The sequence below is a fragment of the Plectropomus leopardus genome, chromosome 6, assembly GCF_026936395.1.
Source record: "Plectropomus leopardus strain MGB_pleo_1.0 chromosome 6, ASM2693639v1, whole genome shotgun sequence".
NCBI classification, from domain to species: domain Eukaryota; kingdom Metazoa; phylum Chordata; class Actinopteri; order Perciformes; family Serranidae; genus Plectropomus; species Plectropomus leopardus.
The window spans coordinates 10,284,497-10,299,901 of NC_142181.1; positions in this window are offsets into that span (position 1 = coordinate 10,284,497).

Here is a 15,405-nt window from a genome sequence, read left to right on the forward strand (position 1 = left end):
GAATGCAGCCCGTTTGTCAGATTTCAAACCTAAATATTTATCTAAAGGGTCTTACCAAGCTACATCTCTCTCCTGCATGTAGTCTTAACATGACTGAGAAAGACTAGGTGGGAGACTAAATGATCCACTGGTGCAGCCATGAGTTTGGGAAATACTGGCTGTATTACAATACAAACTTGAACCTCTGGAGTGAATTTATTATGTGAAATCAATAAGTCATCAAAACTGGCCTGTGCACTAGGCCTGTATTAGCCTAACTTGGGGCTGGTTCAAAGCAAGCCTGAGCCAGCTCTAACTCTAGCTTTATCAAAGAGGAAAGTCTTGAAGCCTACTCTTAAACTTGGAGACGGTGTCTGCCTCTTGAACCAAAACTGGAAGATGCTTCCACAGAAGAGGAGCTGGATAGCTAAAGGCTCTGGTTCCCATTCTGGAGACTCTAAAAACCACAAGTGTCCCTGCAACCAGCGTACTGTTAAGCTATAGGTAGCCAAAAATATCATGGGATTACTTTAGTGGGCACTTTTCTAGATACTAATGGGCATCCCAGTCTCACTCCCAACTTCTCAAATACTGACACTTGTTCAGTGGCCCTCAGCATCAGATACCGCTGCACCTTTTAGCCCTATGAGACGTACTGGGCGGCAGCATTTTTTGACACTTTCGAGCAACTGTTGTTGGATAAGAAGCCAGAAAGTGTGCATAGGGTGAGTGGGAGTGGAAGTAGATGGGTCAAACAAACTCAGCACTTTCACTTGGAAGACTTCTGTTTGTGTCCCATGTGAAATCAAAAGTCACTTCAGTTTAATAACAGTGCACTGTGTATGTCACGTGTCACATTTTAAGGCAAGCCATGTTTTTTTCGGCACCACACGCCTTAAACTAAGAAAGTAAACCTAAAATCAGAGTTTTTATTTATTTTAAGTACCTTCTAATTGTATTTTTGAAAACAGACTGTATGAATTTAACATATGGAAACTATAAAAAACAGAGGTTTATTTTGAATGCATGTCAAGTGCTGTCCCTAAGTGTCTTAGTGTCTAGTTTGATGCATAGGGCCACTGACCATTGTCTGTCATTGCTAGGACGGAGTTGGCCCTGAGAATGTGTTGTAATGGGTCAAACATCACTTTTTATGGGTCATAATGACAGGACAAAATTAGTTTTGAGTTTGCACAATCTGTATTTTGGAGTGCAAAATATGGACAAGGGAATGGAAATGGACTTATTAATAATGACTGACTGCTGCGGCTGAGCAAACTGTGTCTGTGATTCAAGGGCTGGGAGAAGCACCAGATATCCAAATTTGGTTTTTAAAATTATTAACCCTTTCATTAAGCTGACAGCAGTATCTAACACTATTGAAATATTTCAAGCTCAGTAGCAGAGCTTTCTGTTGCACATTGCTTTCCAGACATGCACACAACATGTCCTTTGCCTAAACTCTTAATTAGTAGCATAACATTCAAATGAAATAATAGACAGCACTGTGGCTGTGACAAATTATAGAATCAGTCTTAACAAATACTAAATACTAAATTGAAACCATGTGGTGGATAGCAGCACAACATTTTGTGGTCCTGACAGTAATTTGTAATAGATTTAGTAAATCTGTCCTGAACAAGTCACTCTCATCACGGCTAGTGAATGGTACCAGAAGAAACTCCATTTGTGATGAAACTGCAGTGTATGTACACTATAAATCTCCAAAGAAAGTCACACAAATCTCCATAAGAGAATGTTACAGTACATGTGTATGTCATCAAAATGAATTATAAAGATCAGTGCAGCAGATCTGGTATTTTAATGACACAGAATTAAAGCCTGACCGCTCCAGACGAAATGTTATATAGCATTTTTAATTGACAGGACATTTATGATACTAAAATGTAACATTTGAGGGCACAATAATACAGTGTTATTACTGCAAAATCTCTGTTAGCCTTTAACTTTCATTAATAATGCTTTGACAGTCTACATTCTTTGGATTTAAGACCTACCTTCTGCTATGATAAGGATGAAACACAACTACTGCTGTCCTTCCTGTCCCCCTTTTCATAGAGAGAGAATCCCTGTGACGCACTCAAGACCAACTCAGTGGTTCCATTACGCAGATAAGTTGTGAAATATGACCAATGTGTCCCTCAGGGCCCTGATCAGCCAACTTTAGACACAGTTGCCTGGGGATATATTTGTTTCCTATTGTCCTTCATGGTTGGACTGACTTGGGCCAATATGGACTTCAGTGGTGTCCAGGGACTGACATAAACAGAGTTAGATCTACCTTGTCTTATAAAATATGACCCTTGTCATGGATTTTGGGGAGAGAGAGAGACAGGCAGAGAGTTTATGTCTGATAGAGGTAAAATTGTCTCCCACTGATTTTGGTCCATTGTTGTAACTCTACGCAATGGACTCTTGGCTTGTATGGATATGTTGTTTAACTCTTTTAATTATCCTTTTTTTTCTGTCTTTCTAATTTATTTTACACAGTGACACCCCTCCCACTGTGTTGGCAGCTGTCCTGGCCAACCTCAGCAGTCAACTGGTTGACATGGGAGGGTCGTCAGCTGATTAGGCTCACCTGGTTCTTCCAGGTCCATGTGCTCACTCCTAAGGCTTTTATATTGTAACTTTTGATTGCACTGATGAAAACCATGCTGCACCGATTGTGTTTGCATAACGTTTTGTGCCAAATCCCTCTGTAAATGGACTATCTCTACTATGGGGTTGACTGCATCCAGGCAGGTTGCAGTAATGATGGACTTTGTTGTGATACAAGGATGATTCAGCGTCAGCAGTCAGTGACAATTAAGGAACATGTTTAAATAGCCTCTTCTGCTATTGCTGGACATAGCTGATACTTCATCAGTTTTGAGTAAATATATATATGAGCAAAGTCTTTACGACAGCCTGACACTCCATAAAGATAAAAAGCTGGATAATAACAGCAATAGTAGATACACCTTTCAAGCAGGTAGCCCTGTAGTTTGAGATGGAAATCCCTGCAGTACTGGGCTGACATGCCAAGTTGGACTAAGTAAAGCCAAGCCAGCACAAGTATGGAAAAGGAATTTCTGTCTCTCCCTTTCCAAAGTTGGCATCTACCCTGTGTCATCTTTTTTTGGTTTGTACCTTCACCACCTACATATCACACATGCCACAAATCCATGCACCGTTTTTATGCTGACATTGCTGATTTACCCACTCAATTGTTGTTGAGTTAACCTTAGTTTAATGAACAGTTTTAAATTCCCTGAACCATTTTCTGGCAACACATACATGCAGTCTCTTGGGCCAGGCAACTTGTGCCACGAAATGTAACTCAGGTAAGACTGTGATCATTTTACTCATTGCTCAATTGACATGAAGTAAAATGAGGATTATGGATTCTAAATTATTGCTCATCTGTGGTCACAGAGAGTCACATGTCAATGTGAAGCCAGATATGCTAATGCATGACCTAAAATGCATGTTGGGAATGCCCACATTGTAACTTTGTGAGGCAGTTGACGTTATGTGTTATGTTTATATGACAAGAGGCTCCCATTCTCACCCTGGTTGCTATGGTGTTTTTTGTTGTTATAGTGGCAACATTTTGTGCATAGCGTGCTCATCCAAACCAAAGCTGCAGGACTAATAATAGCATACAAAGGAACATGCAGTGTTTAAACATAAAGTTGAACAGTAAAAGCACTGCATCAATTAAAGTTTCGGGAGTTTTCAAATTTCTGTTTAGTGGAATCTCATTTTCCTTAGTGTCCACTGTTATCATTACAACAGAGATATGCCATACCCTTGCTAGATGTCTTCACCTTTACTTGCCATATATGATTTAAAAATTTTAGATAGAGTGACATAAAATGTTAGGAAAAAGGCAGCCAAGGTGCTCAGGGATGTTTTCAGTCTAACACTGGTGACTCGGGACAAGCTTTTGATTGGTTTTGGATCTTTATTCTTTACTTCCGCAAATATCAGCTGTCTTCAAGATGCACAAGTGACTAAGAAGCACTGGAATTTCTACACACTTTAAACACTGGTGCAGATTTCTGCATATAATTAAAAATATGAATACGTATTTTACTTTGAGAAATGACAAATGCTGCAAATGTCTAGCATCCTCAATGGTGTATATTACCTTTATTATTAAACAGAAGGTATATTAAACACAATGGGGCAATTTAAAAAAAAACAATAATGGCAGTTGCACACACCTTCTTTAGCCATAACACCTACAGTCTTAATGTGTATCACATACTCCTCTCCTTTTCCTCCCCTCCTCTAATTCATTGTATTGTTGTGCTTGAGATGTGTTGAACCACATGTCTTGGCAGGTGTGGTGACTGTATTATCCTGGCTTATGAAGGGCAGATCCAGGCCATCCCCTGCTTTGGCTGGTAATTTGCATTTTTATTGCCGTTGTCGCATCCTCAGTTAATACACCATTGACTCCCAGAGCCACCCCTGGACCTAACGGCATCACCTTGCTATCCCACCTGAAATGAGAGTGCCTGCTGGCCCCCTGATCTACATTGGCTGAAGCTCAGGTACCAGTCGACCTGGCATTCTGGGACGGAAATGGAGTGTCCTCTCATGTTAATGTGGACTTTCCATTAGGAAAGATGATTGATTTGTGCTGTGCTGTTGCTGTGAATTGGCAATAGACTGGCACAATAAAAGAGTGAGATGGGGCTTTGTGTGCAGGTGAGACCGTGTGTGAACTAGAGTGTGACTGAATCAGGGTGCTGATGATGGGGGGAGAGGAGAGGTGAGAGGAGAGGAGAGGAGAGGGGGTTTGGAGACGAAGAGAGATGAGAAACGGAATAGAAGGTTGAATGCGGGAGGGTGAAGGTTAGGGGGTGAAAAGGAGCAAAGGAGGAGAGGAGAGGTGTGGAGGCATGGAGAGATGAGTGGTGGGAGATGGCAAAGGTGTGGAAGCTCTCAGCTGCATTCATTTCAAACATCATCTGCAAACTAGATGAAAGAAGGCAGCAGAAAAGAGAGGTCTTAAGTCAGCGCTCTTTTCTTACAAAAGATTAAGTTTCCTTTTGTGTGGCCATTGAAATTCAAACTAACCATTTGAAAGTCAATTTCTTTGAAATTTATACGTCTATACACATAACTGGGGCATACAGAAACATTGTGTTTGTACAAGCACAACAAGAGAGAAAGAGAGGGAGATCGAGTTCAGCTGGACTTAAACAGGTTTTGGTCACTGTCCAGTTGAACAAGCAAATGTTTTCGCTTTTCTTTTACTGTGAGTCGACTGGGATTCAGCAACTTTCCCAGGACATCTGCTCCCAACGCCCACGTTTGAATCTCCATCCAATAGAAGTGCTTGTTTCACCCCTAAGACCAGCAAATGGTGCGCAGTGATTGGCTGCCTAGGCCAGGGCCCAGAAAGAGAAGGCTGAGCCCTGAGAACTTTCCGAAACATTTTCTCCTCTGTCTTGGCTTTCGCCAACATCTGCTTTCAATCAATGTTAGTGAAAAGACCGCTTCTCTTTCTCCCTGCTGTCTGGGTTACACACACACACACACACACACACACACACACACACACACACACACACACTTTTTTTTTTACAGCTTTCTTGCTGTAACTGTCAGGCAATTTTGTGTTTTAAGCTACATTAAACTTGCAGTATGTAGCCTAATTTGTCTTACAGACCCAAGTTTATTCTGTCTAAATAATGTATTTATGGTACATTTTTTTGTCTTTACATGTGACAACATGCATTCAGTTATTTATTTAAACATTTGACTATGCAGTATGATACATGGTTATTCATGAATCAGTTAATGAATCGGATCTGACTGAACTGAATAGGGGGCAAAAAAGGGCAATAACTGGTAAAGAGGAAAATATTTTCACAGGCACACACTTACTCAAACACACATTAAACACCCATGTAACTGCTGCCCACATGACTCCATCCCACCCTTCTCATGAGAAAATAGCACCAAGGGTCAACTTCCTTGACCACAGGCATTAGTTTGTGCTATTCTTTCTTCCTTACGCACTTTCTTTCATTCACAGCTCTTCCCTTCTGTGTGATCATTACTGTTGCTGCTATTGCGTGACTTTCAACTGCAACAAGTCAACAAACTGCAGAAAACCCTGCTTATTATAGCAGGTACTTTCCACAGATATTCAGAAATAAGCATGATGATTCACTGCAGCCAAAGAGAAACACACTGTAAGCAGCAGTTACTCCAGTTCTTAGCAATAGCTTGCTATTATCAGTAAGGCTGACTGTGTTGTTTCTACCAGTAAACTGCTTAATAGGCTAAACAACCATGGGAAAATAACTTGGAGGTCAGGAGGTAGGTCAAGTGAAATTTTGAAGTTATTAATATCTGATCTTGAGAGGCAAATGTTAACATTTTTTTTTTATAACTCACCTGTTTACATTTCATTAAGGCCCAAAGATACACACATTTAAGGGCCAGTCCATTCTCACTCAGAACTTGTCAAACAGGCCTGCTCTGTCAATGCTTTAGGCATGCGAGGTGTTGCAGTCTTTCAATCAGACCCGCCCCTCGCTCCTTCACAGCTCAAACCTCAAACTTGAGGCTTCAAAACAGCAGTCCACAAACCAATGGGTGGCATGGGTATCCATTATGTATATGGTCTATGCTATTATATTTTCTACTAAAAGTACTTGTCAGTTTGAAAGTCCCCACTGTAACCCTGATGCTGATAAAAAAGCCTCCAGAGCTGATAAAGATATTACCACTGGCTTCCTGATTTTAAGCCTCCTCCCCATTGACATTTGACCCTTAACACCATTGTTTTTTTGGCTGGGCAAGGCGTGATTTACAGTGCAGTAGTGCTGACTGGTCTTCAAGAGTAAGCCTGGGTCAGACAGAGCTAATAAATCTCTAGTGTGCCACTTGAGAAGAACTGAGTGCTAACCATAAGTTTGTTGCAGAGTGGGTGTTCTTTATTTCATTTCATTTGTTTGTTACTGACAAAATAAAATAATTATGCTTCTTGTTTTTTTTTTTTTTTAAATTCACCTTTTAAATTTTTTCATGGAATAAGCAATAGCACTCCTACTTAAGAATGTTTTGACAGTGACATTTTAAAGGATAGGTCTGTTACAGAGTCCAAACAGATTGTGTAAATTCTATCTGCACCAGGTTACAGTACCATGGCGATAGTGTTCTGTGCCATTAAATGCTTAGACTTAGAGCATATGAAATTGGTGTTAACCAGACGTGTTAAATTGAAACTTCACTTCTTGTGCAGAGTGGGCGGGGGGTCGTCTCAGAATGCAAACTTCATAACACATAACACAATCATTAAAAATGTGCAAAATCAACAATGTCTCTACAGAGAATGGATGTCAATCAATGCTAATAACATAGCTGTGAAAGAACAATCTCATATGCCAGCTAACTGCTGGCTCTTTAGACCAGCATATAATCACACCACTTACACATCATATTTTCACTCAGCCTTTATATGTCTGTCAGTCTCTCTTTATCCTGCATTGCAAATACTCATTTCCAATCACCTTTGCTTGTGCCGGGCATTTTTAAAATGACTACAAGAAGATTGAGGGGGTTGATGATGGAGGAAGAATGGAAATGATGAGCGAAGGGAAGGATGAACGCCGTGTGTAAATGAAAGTCAGTGAACATCATCAAAGCTTACTATTCGTAAAAACAAAGCATGCCGTTCAACTAAAGATGTGTAACTGGCATGCTTTTTTTGGTTTGAGTTGCACCTATAACTCTTTTAAACTTCAATTTAATCCCATGAATTTAACATTAATTTAACATCATAACAAGATATCATGCATTTTTGTGTCTTAGTAAATAATTTTGGCTTTGGTTCAGCTGCAATTTCCCACTTTTTAGTGTTACGGTGCAGATCAGATCAGGATATTTTGGTACTCTCACTGGCGCTGCCCTCTTTTGCCTTTGGTGTGTGCGGGCTTTTTGCTGCATTCTCGCTGCTTTCTGGCTCTCATCTAGCTTAACTCTTTGTCTCACTTGTTCCTTCTGACACAGCTCACTGGGGCCGGCACAGCAAACACAAATCACAACAAACATAATACATGGCCTGTGCAAAAATGTTTCAGTGCAATGGAGCAGGCTGTGAAAAGTCGAATCTCAGCACCTGCTGTCCCACTGTTTGCAGTGAGTCATGAGAACTGGCCGATGATGTGCTTCACGACATGTTGCATGCTCTGTTTTGGCTTACCTTTGGCTGAGTGATTGCCTCATACAGATGAGCTGAGAGCATGATCTTTGCAAGATAAATGTGAATGAAAGGTTGGATTTAAGGGAACGGTAGTTTGGCGTATAACAGAATTCCTCATTGAGTGTTTTGGTAAAATTCCAGTTAAATTCTTTCTCATTAATCAGACCAGAGAACGACTAAATATCTTGTCCCCATGAGGAATTTCAGCACAACCACTTCAGCAAAGACCACAGTGAGTGAAGTAAGCTGTTTCAACCTTTGGCACTTTAGAGGTTAAAGTTTTGTGGGAAAGGACAGAAAACACCCGGGGCTTGTGTGAAGGCATATGTATACAACATGAATGAACTACTTTTTTTTTGTAATAACACAGTGAGTGCATTTGCTCCATCTTGAGCTATGGGCTATAATAGCACAGAGTGGAAGAGACCAGGGGACGCATCAGAGAGGTGGACAGTCCAAGAGTGGGTATCTTGACGGAATGATGACCATAAAGAAAGGTGTTAAACATACATGTGTTAGGCTACTACACAAGTGAAATATTTTTGAGCATTAAAAAATGTATTTCCATATCATTTGTAGTCACACTAGCAGCATGGCATTAAGGATGGAACTGTCACTCCATCCATAACTTTGGTCCACACTGAAATATCTTATTAGGTATACTTTACAAGATTTTCTTAAATAACAATGTATAGGCCCATGATAGTATTTGGTGTATATACTTATACTTCTTCTTCCTCCTCTTCCTTCTTATTTTTATTTTATATTGTTTTATGTTTTGCTGTGTTTGGGACAGTGTTTAGTTTATGGGTTTGTAGCCCCCAGCTGATAACAGCACATGAAGTGCATGAAGTCAGGAATAAAACCAAAAAAAAACAACAACCTATATATATATATATATATATATATATATATATGTGTGTGTGTGTGTGTGTGTGTGTGTGTGTGTGTGTGTATACACACACAAGCACTGAAGGAGAATACCTCTAAGAAGTACTGGATGTACTGCCACATTTTATGTTTCGTGCTAACTAACAAATTTTGGCATGCTAACATGTTGAATTAAGATGGTGGATATGTTAACAACAAACAATGTTGAATGTCAGCAGTGATGGAGGAGGCTGCAAGGATGCAGTACCTGGGATACACCCCAGCACTCACCTGTGCAGCACCACGGTCAGCTCCACTCTTCTCCAACATATGACAAACAACAGCTCCTGTCTTAAGTAACCACTGGTCTGAGCTGAATTAAGCAGTGGAAAGACAGGGTTCAGTAATATCATGTGATCCTGCAGTGCTAATGGTTTTTGTCTCCAGTGTGTTTGTGCCTGGCAGCTGAAGAAGACCAAAGGAATTGTAGGACAAAATTAGCCAGTGTGTGACTTTATAGAAAACAGAGTGCTTGTGGGAACCCTGGGTAGGAGACAATTTGAAATTAAGTTTGAGCTGAAATTGTCTAGGAAATGTAGAAATAATCCGTAACTTTGTGTTTTCACTTTTGGGTGTGTCAAGAAACATTTTATGACATTTTTATTGTTTAAAGATCCAGAATGGTTGTCATTACACAGCAATCATGGTAAGTTCTTACCATGACCATAAGTTGTCATACTGCCTTTTAATTTTAGAGACACAACAAAAAGCATTATGTGATTCTTATAAAAGTCTGACATAATTAAGATATTCATTTTTAGTGCGAAACATGTGATTAACCTACTGCAGAGCAGGCAGTAGCGATTTTCAATATACATTTTATAACTGGAGTCTGTAGGGGAACATCAGCATTTTGTCTCATTTCTTCTTATTATCCATGACAGTTAGAATAAAACTGTTCAAAATTAAAGTTAAGGACAAATTTAAGACATCAAATGAGGGACTTTGTCTGCCTTTCAGGTGCACTGTAAGCAGTATCAGCAGAAAACATCTCTCTTAATGATAACCACAGGACAACATAGTCACTACATGAACAGTAAATATCCTGGAAACCCGCAGAGTGAAAAGCATTTCACCTGTATTTACATAAACTGGTTTAAAAACTCTCTGTGGTTGCTATGTAATAATGTGTTTACTATGACTCTGCAACGGTGATGTTTTTCCACAATAAAACAATCTGTGTGCTCACATCCCCTTTTCTCTCACTGTGTGAGAGCAAATAAAGTCATATGATGATGTGCCAAGAAGCTCTTGCTCACATAACCACAAACCATCCCCCCATGCCCAACCCCACAATCACACAAACACACACTGTGGCAATCCATGCTTACACTGCCTGCCTGCCTGTCCCCCCCGCCCCCCAACAGACTCTGACAGTGCATGTATCTCACAAGATCCAAGATAAAACTTTGAGGACAAGTTCCCTCTTGGCTGCCTTCCCGAGTGTTTCTGTCTTAGTCAGTATAAACAGGGCTCTCCTGGTGACTCAGAGCTAATGTAAAGCAGAAACCGGGTGGTCAGTCTGCTGGTGCCAAGTGGTCACTGCTTCACTAAGACAATAAAACCTAAAGATGACAACAGAAAAAAAAGCCATGTTTAGCATGAAGTGGTCGACAGGGTGGAACGTGGGGGCGTGGGGAAAAGGAGGGAGGATGGTGGCTGTTCACACGCTGTGGAGGAGAAGAGCGCTCCTCGTGTCACCGAGTTTCCCATACAAAGATCTGCTCCCTCGCTTATGAACGCTGAATCAGTGCAGCAGGCTGACTGGAAGACTTTAAAACTCTCAGCCGAGAGACATGCATGTGAACATAAAGCAGTGATGATTTATGTCTCTTTGTGTATTTTGTGAAACATGGAGTTTCAGTGCAGTTTTGCTCTGCTTGAGCTTCTCACATGAAATCATTGTGAAGGAGGTGGAACAATACACATTCCCATGGCAAGATCCTCAGCTGGAGACATGCAAGGATCTTAGAATGATAATGCTCTCTAAGCCTTAGTGAAGGTCAATGACCTCTTTTTTTCCTGTTTTCCTCATGTTTTGGCACTCTTATCCTCTGCAGAGGTGCAAAGTTGTTTTATCTGTGCGCGTAAGCGTGTGTCTGGCTTGCTATAGGCTTTGATACTGTACAGATCCTCCTGCTCTTTATCAGTTTAACACATGGGGACTAGCCAGAGATTACTCATCAAGCCATCGTGCAGGCCCTCTTGCTCCACATGGACATTGTGTAATTCTTACATTTTAGCCATGCAGCTGGATACGAGTCATTAAAGTAGTTACAAATGCTTTAACAGTCACTCATTGCAGAGGCAGTAAAAAAGAGTGAAAACAAAATGAAATAATATTGCCAAGATTTAAAACAAAAAAAAAGCAGAAACCTGAGATTCAAAGCTGCGACCGTCAAAGCTACGTCAATCAATAGCCCTCTCGTGACTCTTCTAGGCAAACCAAACAGATGTTTACACAGATCTTTTTAAGTGGTAACAAGAAGTCACGACTCAATGGCATATTTCACCCTCACTGACTCCCACTGCAACTTGTGTGGCACTTTCTGTTTGGGCAGAGGCAAGGTGAAACAACACAGCAAAGAAAACAACTCGTGAGGCAGGCTAAGTTTAACGAGCTCGGCCTGGGCCTGACTGCTGCTGCTGCTGCTGCCACTGACAGGGCTGGAGTGATAGGTTTGGAGCCTGGGACGACTGCCTAAGCATGCTCTGTGGGACACCCTCCCAGGCTTTTCCCACATCACTGGGGGCCGGGGGGCCAGGGGCTGAGGCGAGAGGTGGGCTCCTCGCTCCACAGCAATCTTCTGGGCTGTGGCTGGGAAAGGCTACAGCCCACTGTTCTCACCATCTCCCCCTGCAGTTACTAACCCAGCAGAGAGACACAGAGAGAGAGATGGACAGAGGGAGGAAGAGATACCCAAAGGCAAATTTGTGGTCAGGGAATCAGCGCAGAGTCTTGAGTCAGAGGACAGCTGACGTGTAGTGAGAGGGGACTGTCTGTCAGGTGATAACAAATTGAAACAAAGCAGAGCAGAGTGACTGGCAAAAGTGACACTGCTCTAGAAATTAGGGGAGAAAAAAAAATCATGTTTATCGTGATCTTGGAGCGACTGCAACAAAATTAGATTAACATCTATGTTTTCCTGTCGTCAAAGTTTTGTTTATGTCTGTTCCTGTTTCCAAAGTTAAACTGTAGTCATCCTTTTCAAATGACTCATCGGACAACTGCATAACATTAACAACTCAGCGTGCCTACGCAACATGTGGACCTCATGCTTACATTTCTGCATGCATTCTGTTTCCAGAAAGAAGTGACTTTTTCTCAGAGCACTTCATTTCATTTGACTTATTAAAGTCCAGTTATTGGCTGTCAGAGAATGTCATGATGTGTTATGGGGTATAAATATATTTGAATCCATTCTAATAAATACAGTTAAAGGCTGCACAAAATCAAAAAATGGCTAAAAACATGGCTGGTCTGTTTTCAGTCCATAATACGCTGATTACCTCAGACTGCTGGTGCATGACCAGTGGTGCTGATACTGGGGCCCATTACCTTCTGTATTATTATTACTATTGTTATTACTGTTTATACCGCTTATTGATTTCTCTTTAACAGATTGCATTCAACTCTGACCATATTCCACCGAACACAAGGTCCTCTTTTAGAGTCTGCATGTTACATAACTAATAGCTTTCAATAATTGCATGGCATATGTATTGTACTGATCATACTATTCATTAGTTTCTGTCAATATTATAGCTACCATTACCGATATATCAAAGCTGCCTTAATTTGTACTCTATATGTTTTGTTTATTTTGTACTACCAATACATATTTGTTTATAACATTCATTCATTTATCTTTAGATGCACTTTGTCTATTGTTAACATCTGGTTGGATGCTGAACTGAAAATACAATTTACTGGTACTTGATGTGTGCAGTTACAATAATGTTGAATCTAATCTGATTTCATTTGTGATAATTCTGCTTTGGTTTTGGTTTTGTTGTATGTTTTTGTATGTGTTCTCTCTCTCTCTCTCCTTCCCCCTTCCCTCTCTTGTCTCTTTATCCTACAGGGCATGTGTGTGTGGCAGGGGGTGTGGCTGTCTCCTCCAGCACACCTGTGTCCACTCAGCTCATCAACCTGCCTATATAAGCCTTGTCTTCACTCCACTATTCTGCCAGATAATTTGTATTTTTGGTAGAGCTCTCTGTACTTTCAGTGTTCCTTCAGTGATTTGTTTTTAAGTGGCTTTTTTTGGTGGTATTTAAGCTGCCAGTTTTGCAATGTTTCTTGTTTGCTTGTGGTTTTGTTTTTGTCCTTTCCAGTGTGTGTGTGTGTGTGTGCATGTGTGTGTGTGTGTGTGTGCTCAGGTGCTCCTGTGTGCCTTGCTGTTTCGCCAGCCTGAGTGTTTTCAGTGCCTGAGTTTTTCCATGTGCTTAGGCTTTGCTGGAAATGATTCTACGACTCAGCCGGCTCCCTGCCTCCACTGCCTGCTCCTTTATTTTTTCTTGTGCACAATAAACTCTTTTTATACATACCTGCCCACGTCAGTCTCCGCTTTGGGGTCAAACAAAACCAAAACCTAATGTAAGATGAGATTTATTTGTTGAGTTTTATTTTATTTGGTAGATAATTTTATTTTCTCATGGCCTTTCTCAGGGATATATTAAGAGAGGCTCTATGTGTTCTGTGAAGTTGTCGTGTTGTAAGGCAATCATTAAAAAATCAAAGAGAAACTGAGAAGATGTTCCCTGGGGTTTTGTTTTATGTTATTTTTATTTTTATTTTTTTATGTTGCCCACTGCCCTCAGGTAATTTAACCTTTTAAGTTAAGGCTGGAAGAAGGCAGCCTTACACTAACAACAGCACTTGCATCTGATCTCTCTCACAAGTTTTCTTATATATCAATCTTTTATTTTTATGGTTAAATAACACAAGTATTTTCTGTGTATCCTCTCATGGCCCAATTCATGACAGTGAATTAATTACAAACAACATTTTTGTGGATGATCCACAATTTCCCAACGAGCAAGAAAAGAGTAGATCTGCCTCCGGCCCTTTTTACCTCCCTCTTTTAAGCTATTATGTGGGAAAGCATATTTAATAAAATATTAATATTATTAGTATAAGTATATACTTTAAAATGTGTCTGGAGGGGGATATAAACTTTAAATTTAACATTTTTAATCACAGTTGGACAGTTACAAAATTAAAATGTGCATAAATTGATTAATTAGAACTAATTACAGTTTTAGTATTGGTAAAGTAAATAAAATATTAGACTATTTGACTTAGTTATTATTCTTATGATAGTGTTACACTGTATTATATATTTCTCAGATGATTTACTAACAGGCAAGCAAACAGTACAGCAAAACCTCTGACATTCTGTGATTTCTTCTACAGTTTGCTGTTTAATCTCAGTTATCATTCAGCAGTATATGATTGCAAAACCAATTTGTGACGTTTGTGGAGTTAAGTAAACCATTTTTTATATGAGTTGCCGTCATTAGGTTGAATGAATTTGCTCTACTGTGCTGAAGTAGAGCTAAATTTATGTTGCCAAATTTCGAGAACAGATTACTGCTACTGATTTCCTGTTTTGATCAAAAGATCGATAGTTTGTCTGAAGAGTACCTTGATGGTGTAAATATTGTAAAACTAAAATGTTAATAAAAAAAATAAAAATAATTACATGCACAGCAGGGGAGTATGGAATTACTCTTCTTAAAATTCCTAAAGTTGAAATCATTGGGTGTGCAAAGTAACCAAAGCAGCAGCACTTTCAGTTTCTGAACACTCAGGCACCCCTCCCAGTCAGCAGATGAGAATGGGTGGGCGGCAGTGGCAGGAGAGATAAGGCTTGCTGAGCAGGAGGAGACGGGGGGAGGCAGTCTGTTTTGAGGGTCATTGGCCAGGCAACCATTAGCAACTTGCTCTACAGTTGTAAACACGGTGCATTAGAAGTGGAGTGGCCACACATGCATATCAGCACACACACACACACACACACACACACACACACACACACACACACACACACACACACACACACACAGAATGACCAATTGCTGATTTGACAGTCCTCTCTACTTTTTGTTTAGCTGGAAGTGCTCACCCCAATAGCTCTCTCTCTCTCTCTCTCACTAACACACAAACACATGCTTCTTTGCTAAAAGAAGCAAATACAGGAAACCACCTTCATCAGAAACTCCACCCCAGAATTTTTTTTTTTTTTTTTGCTGCACCC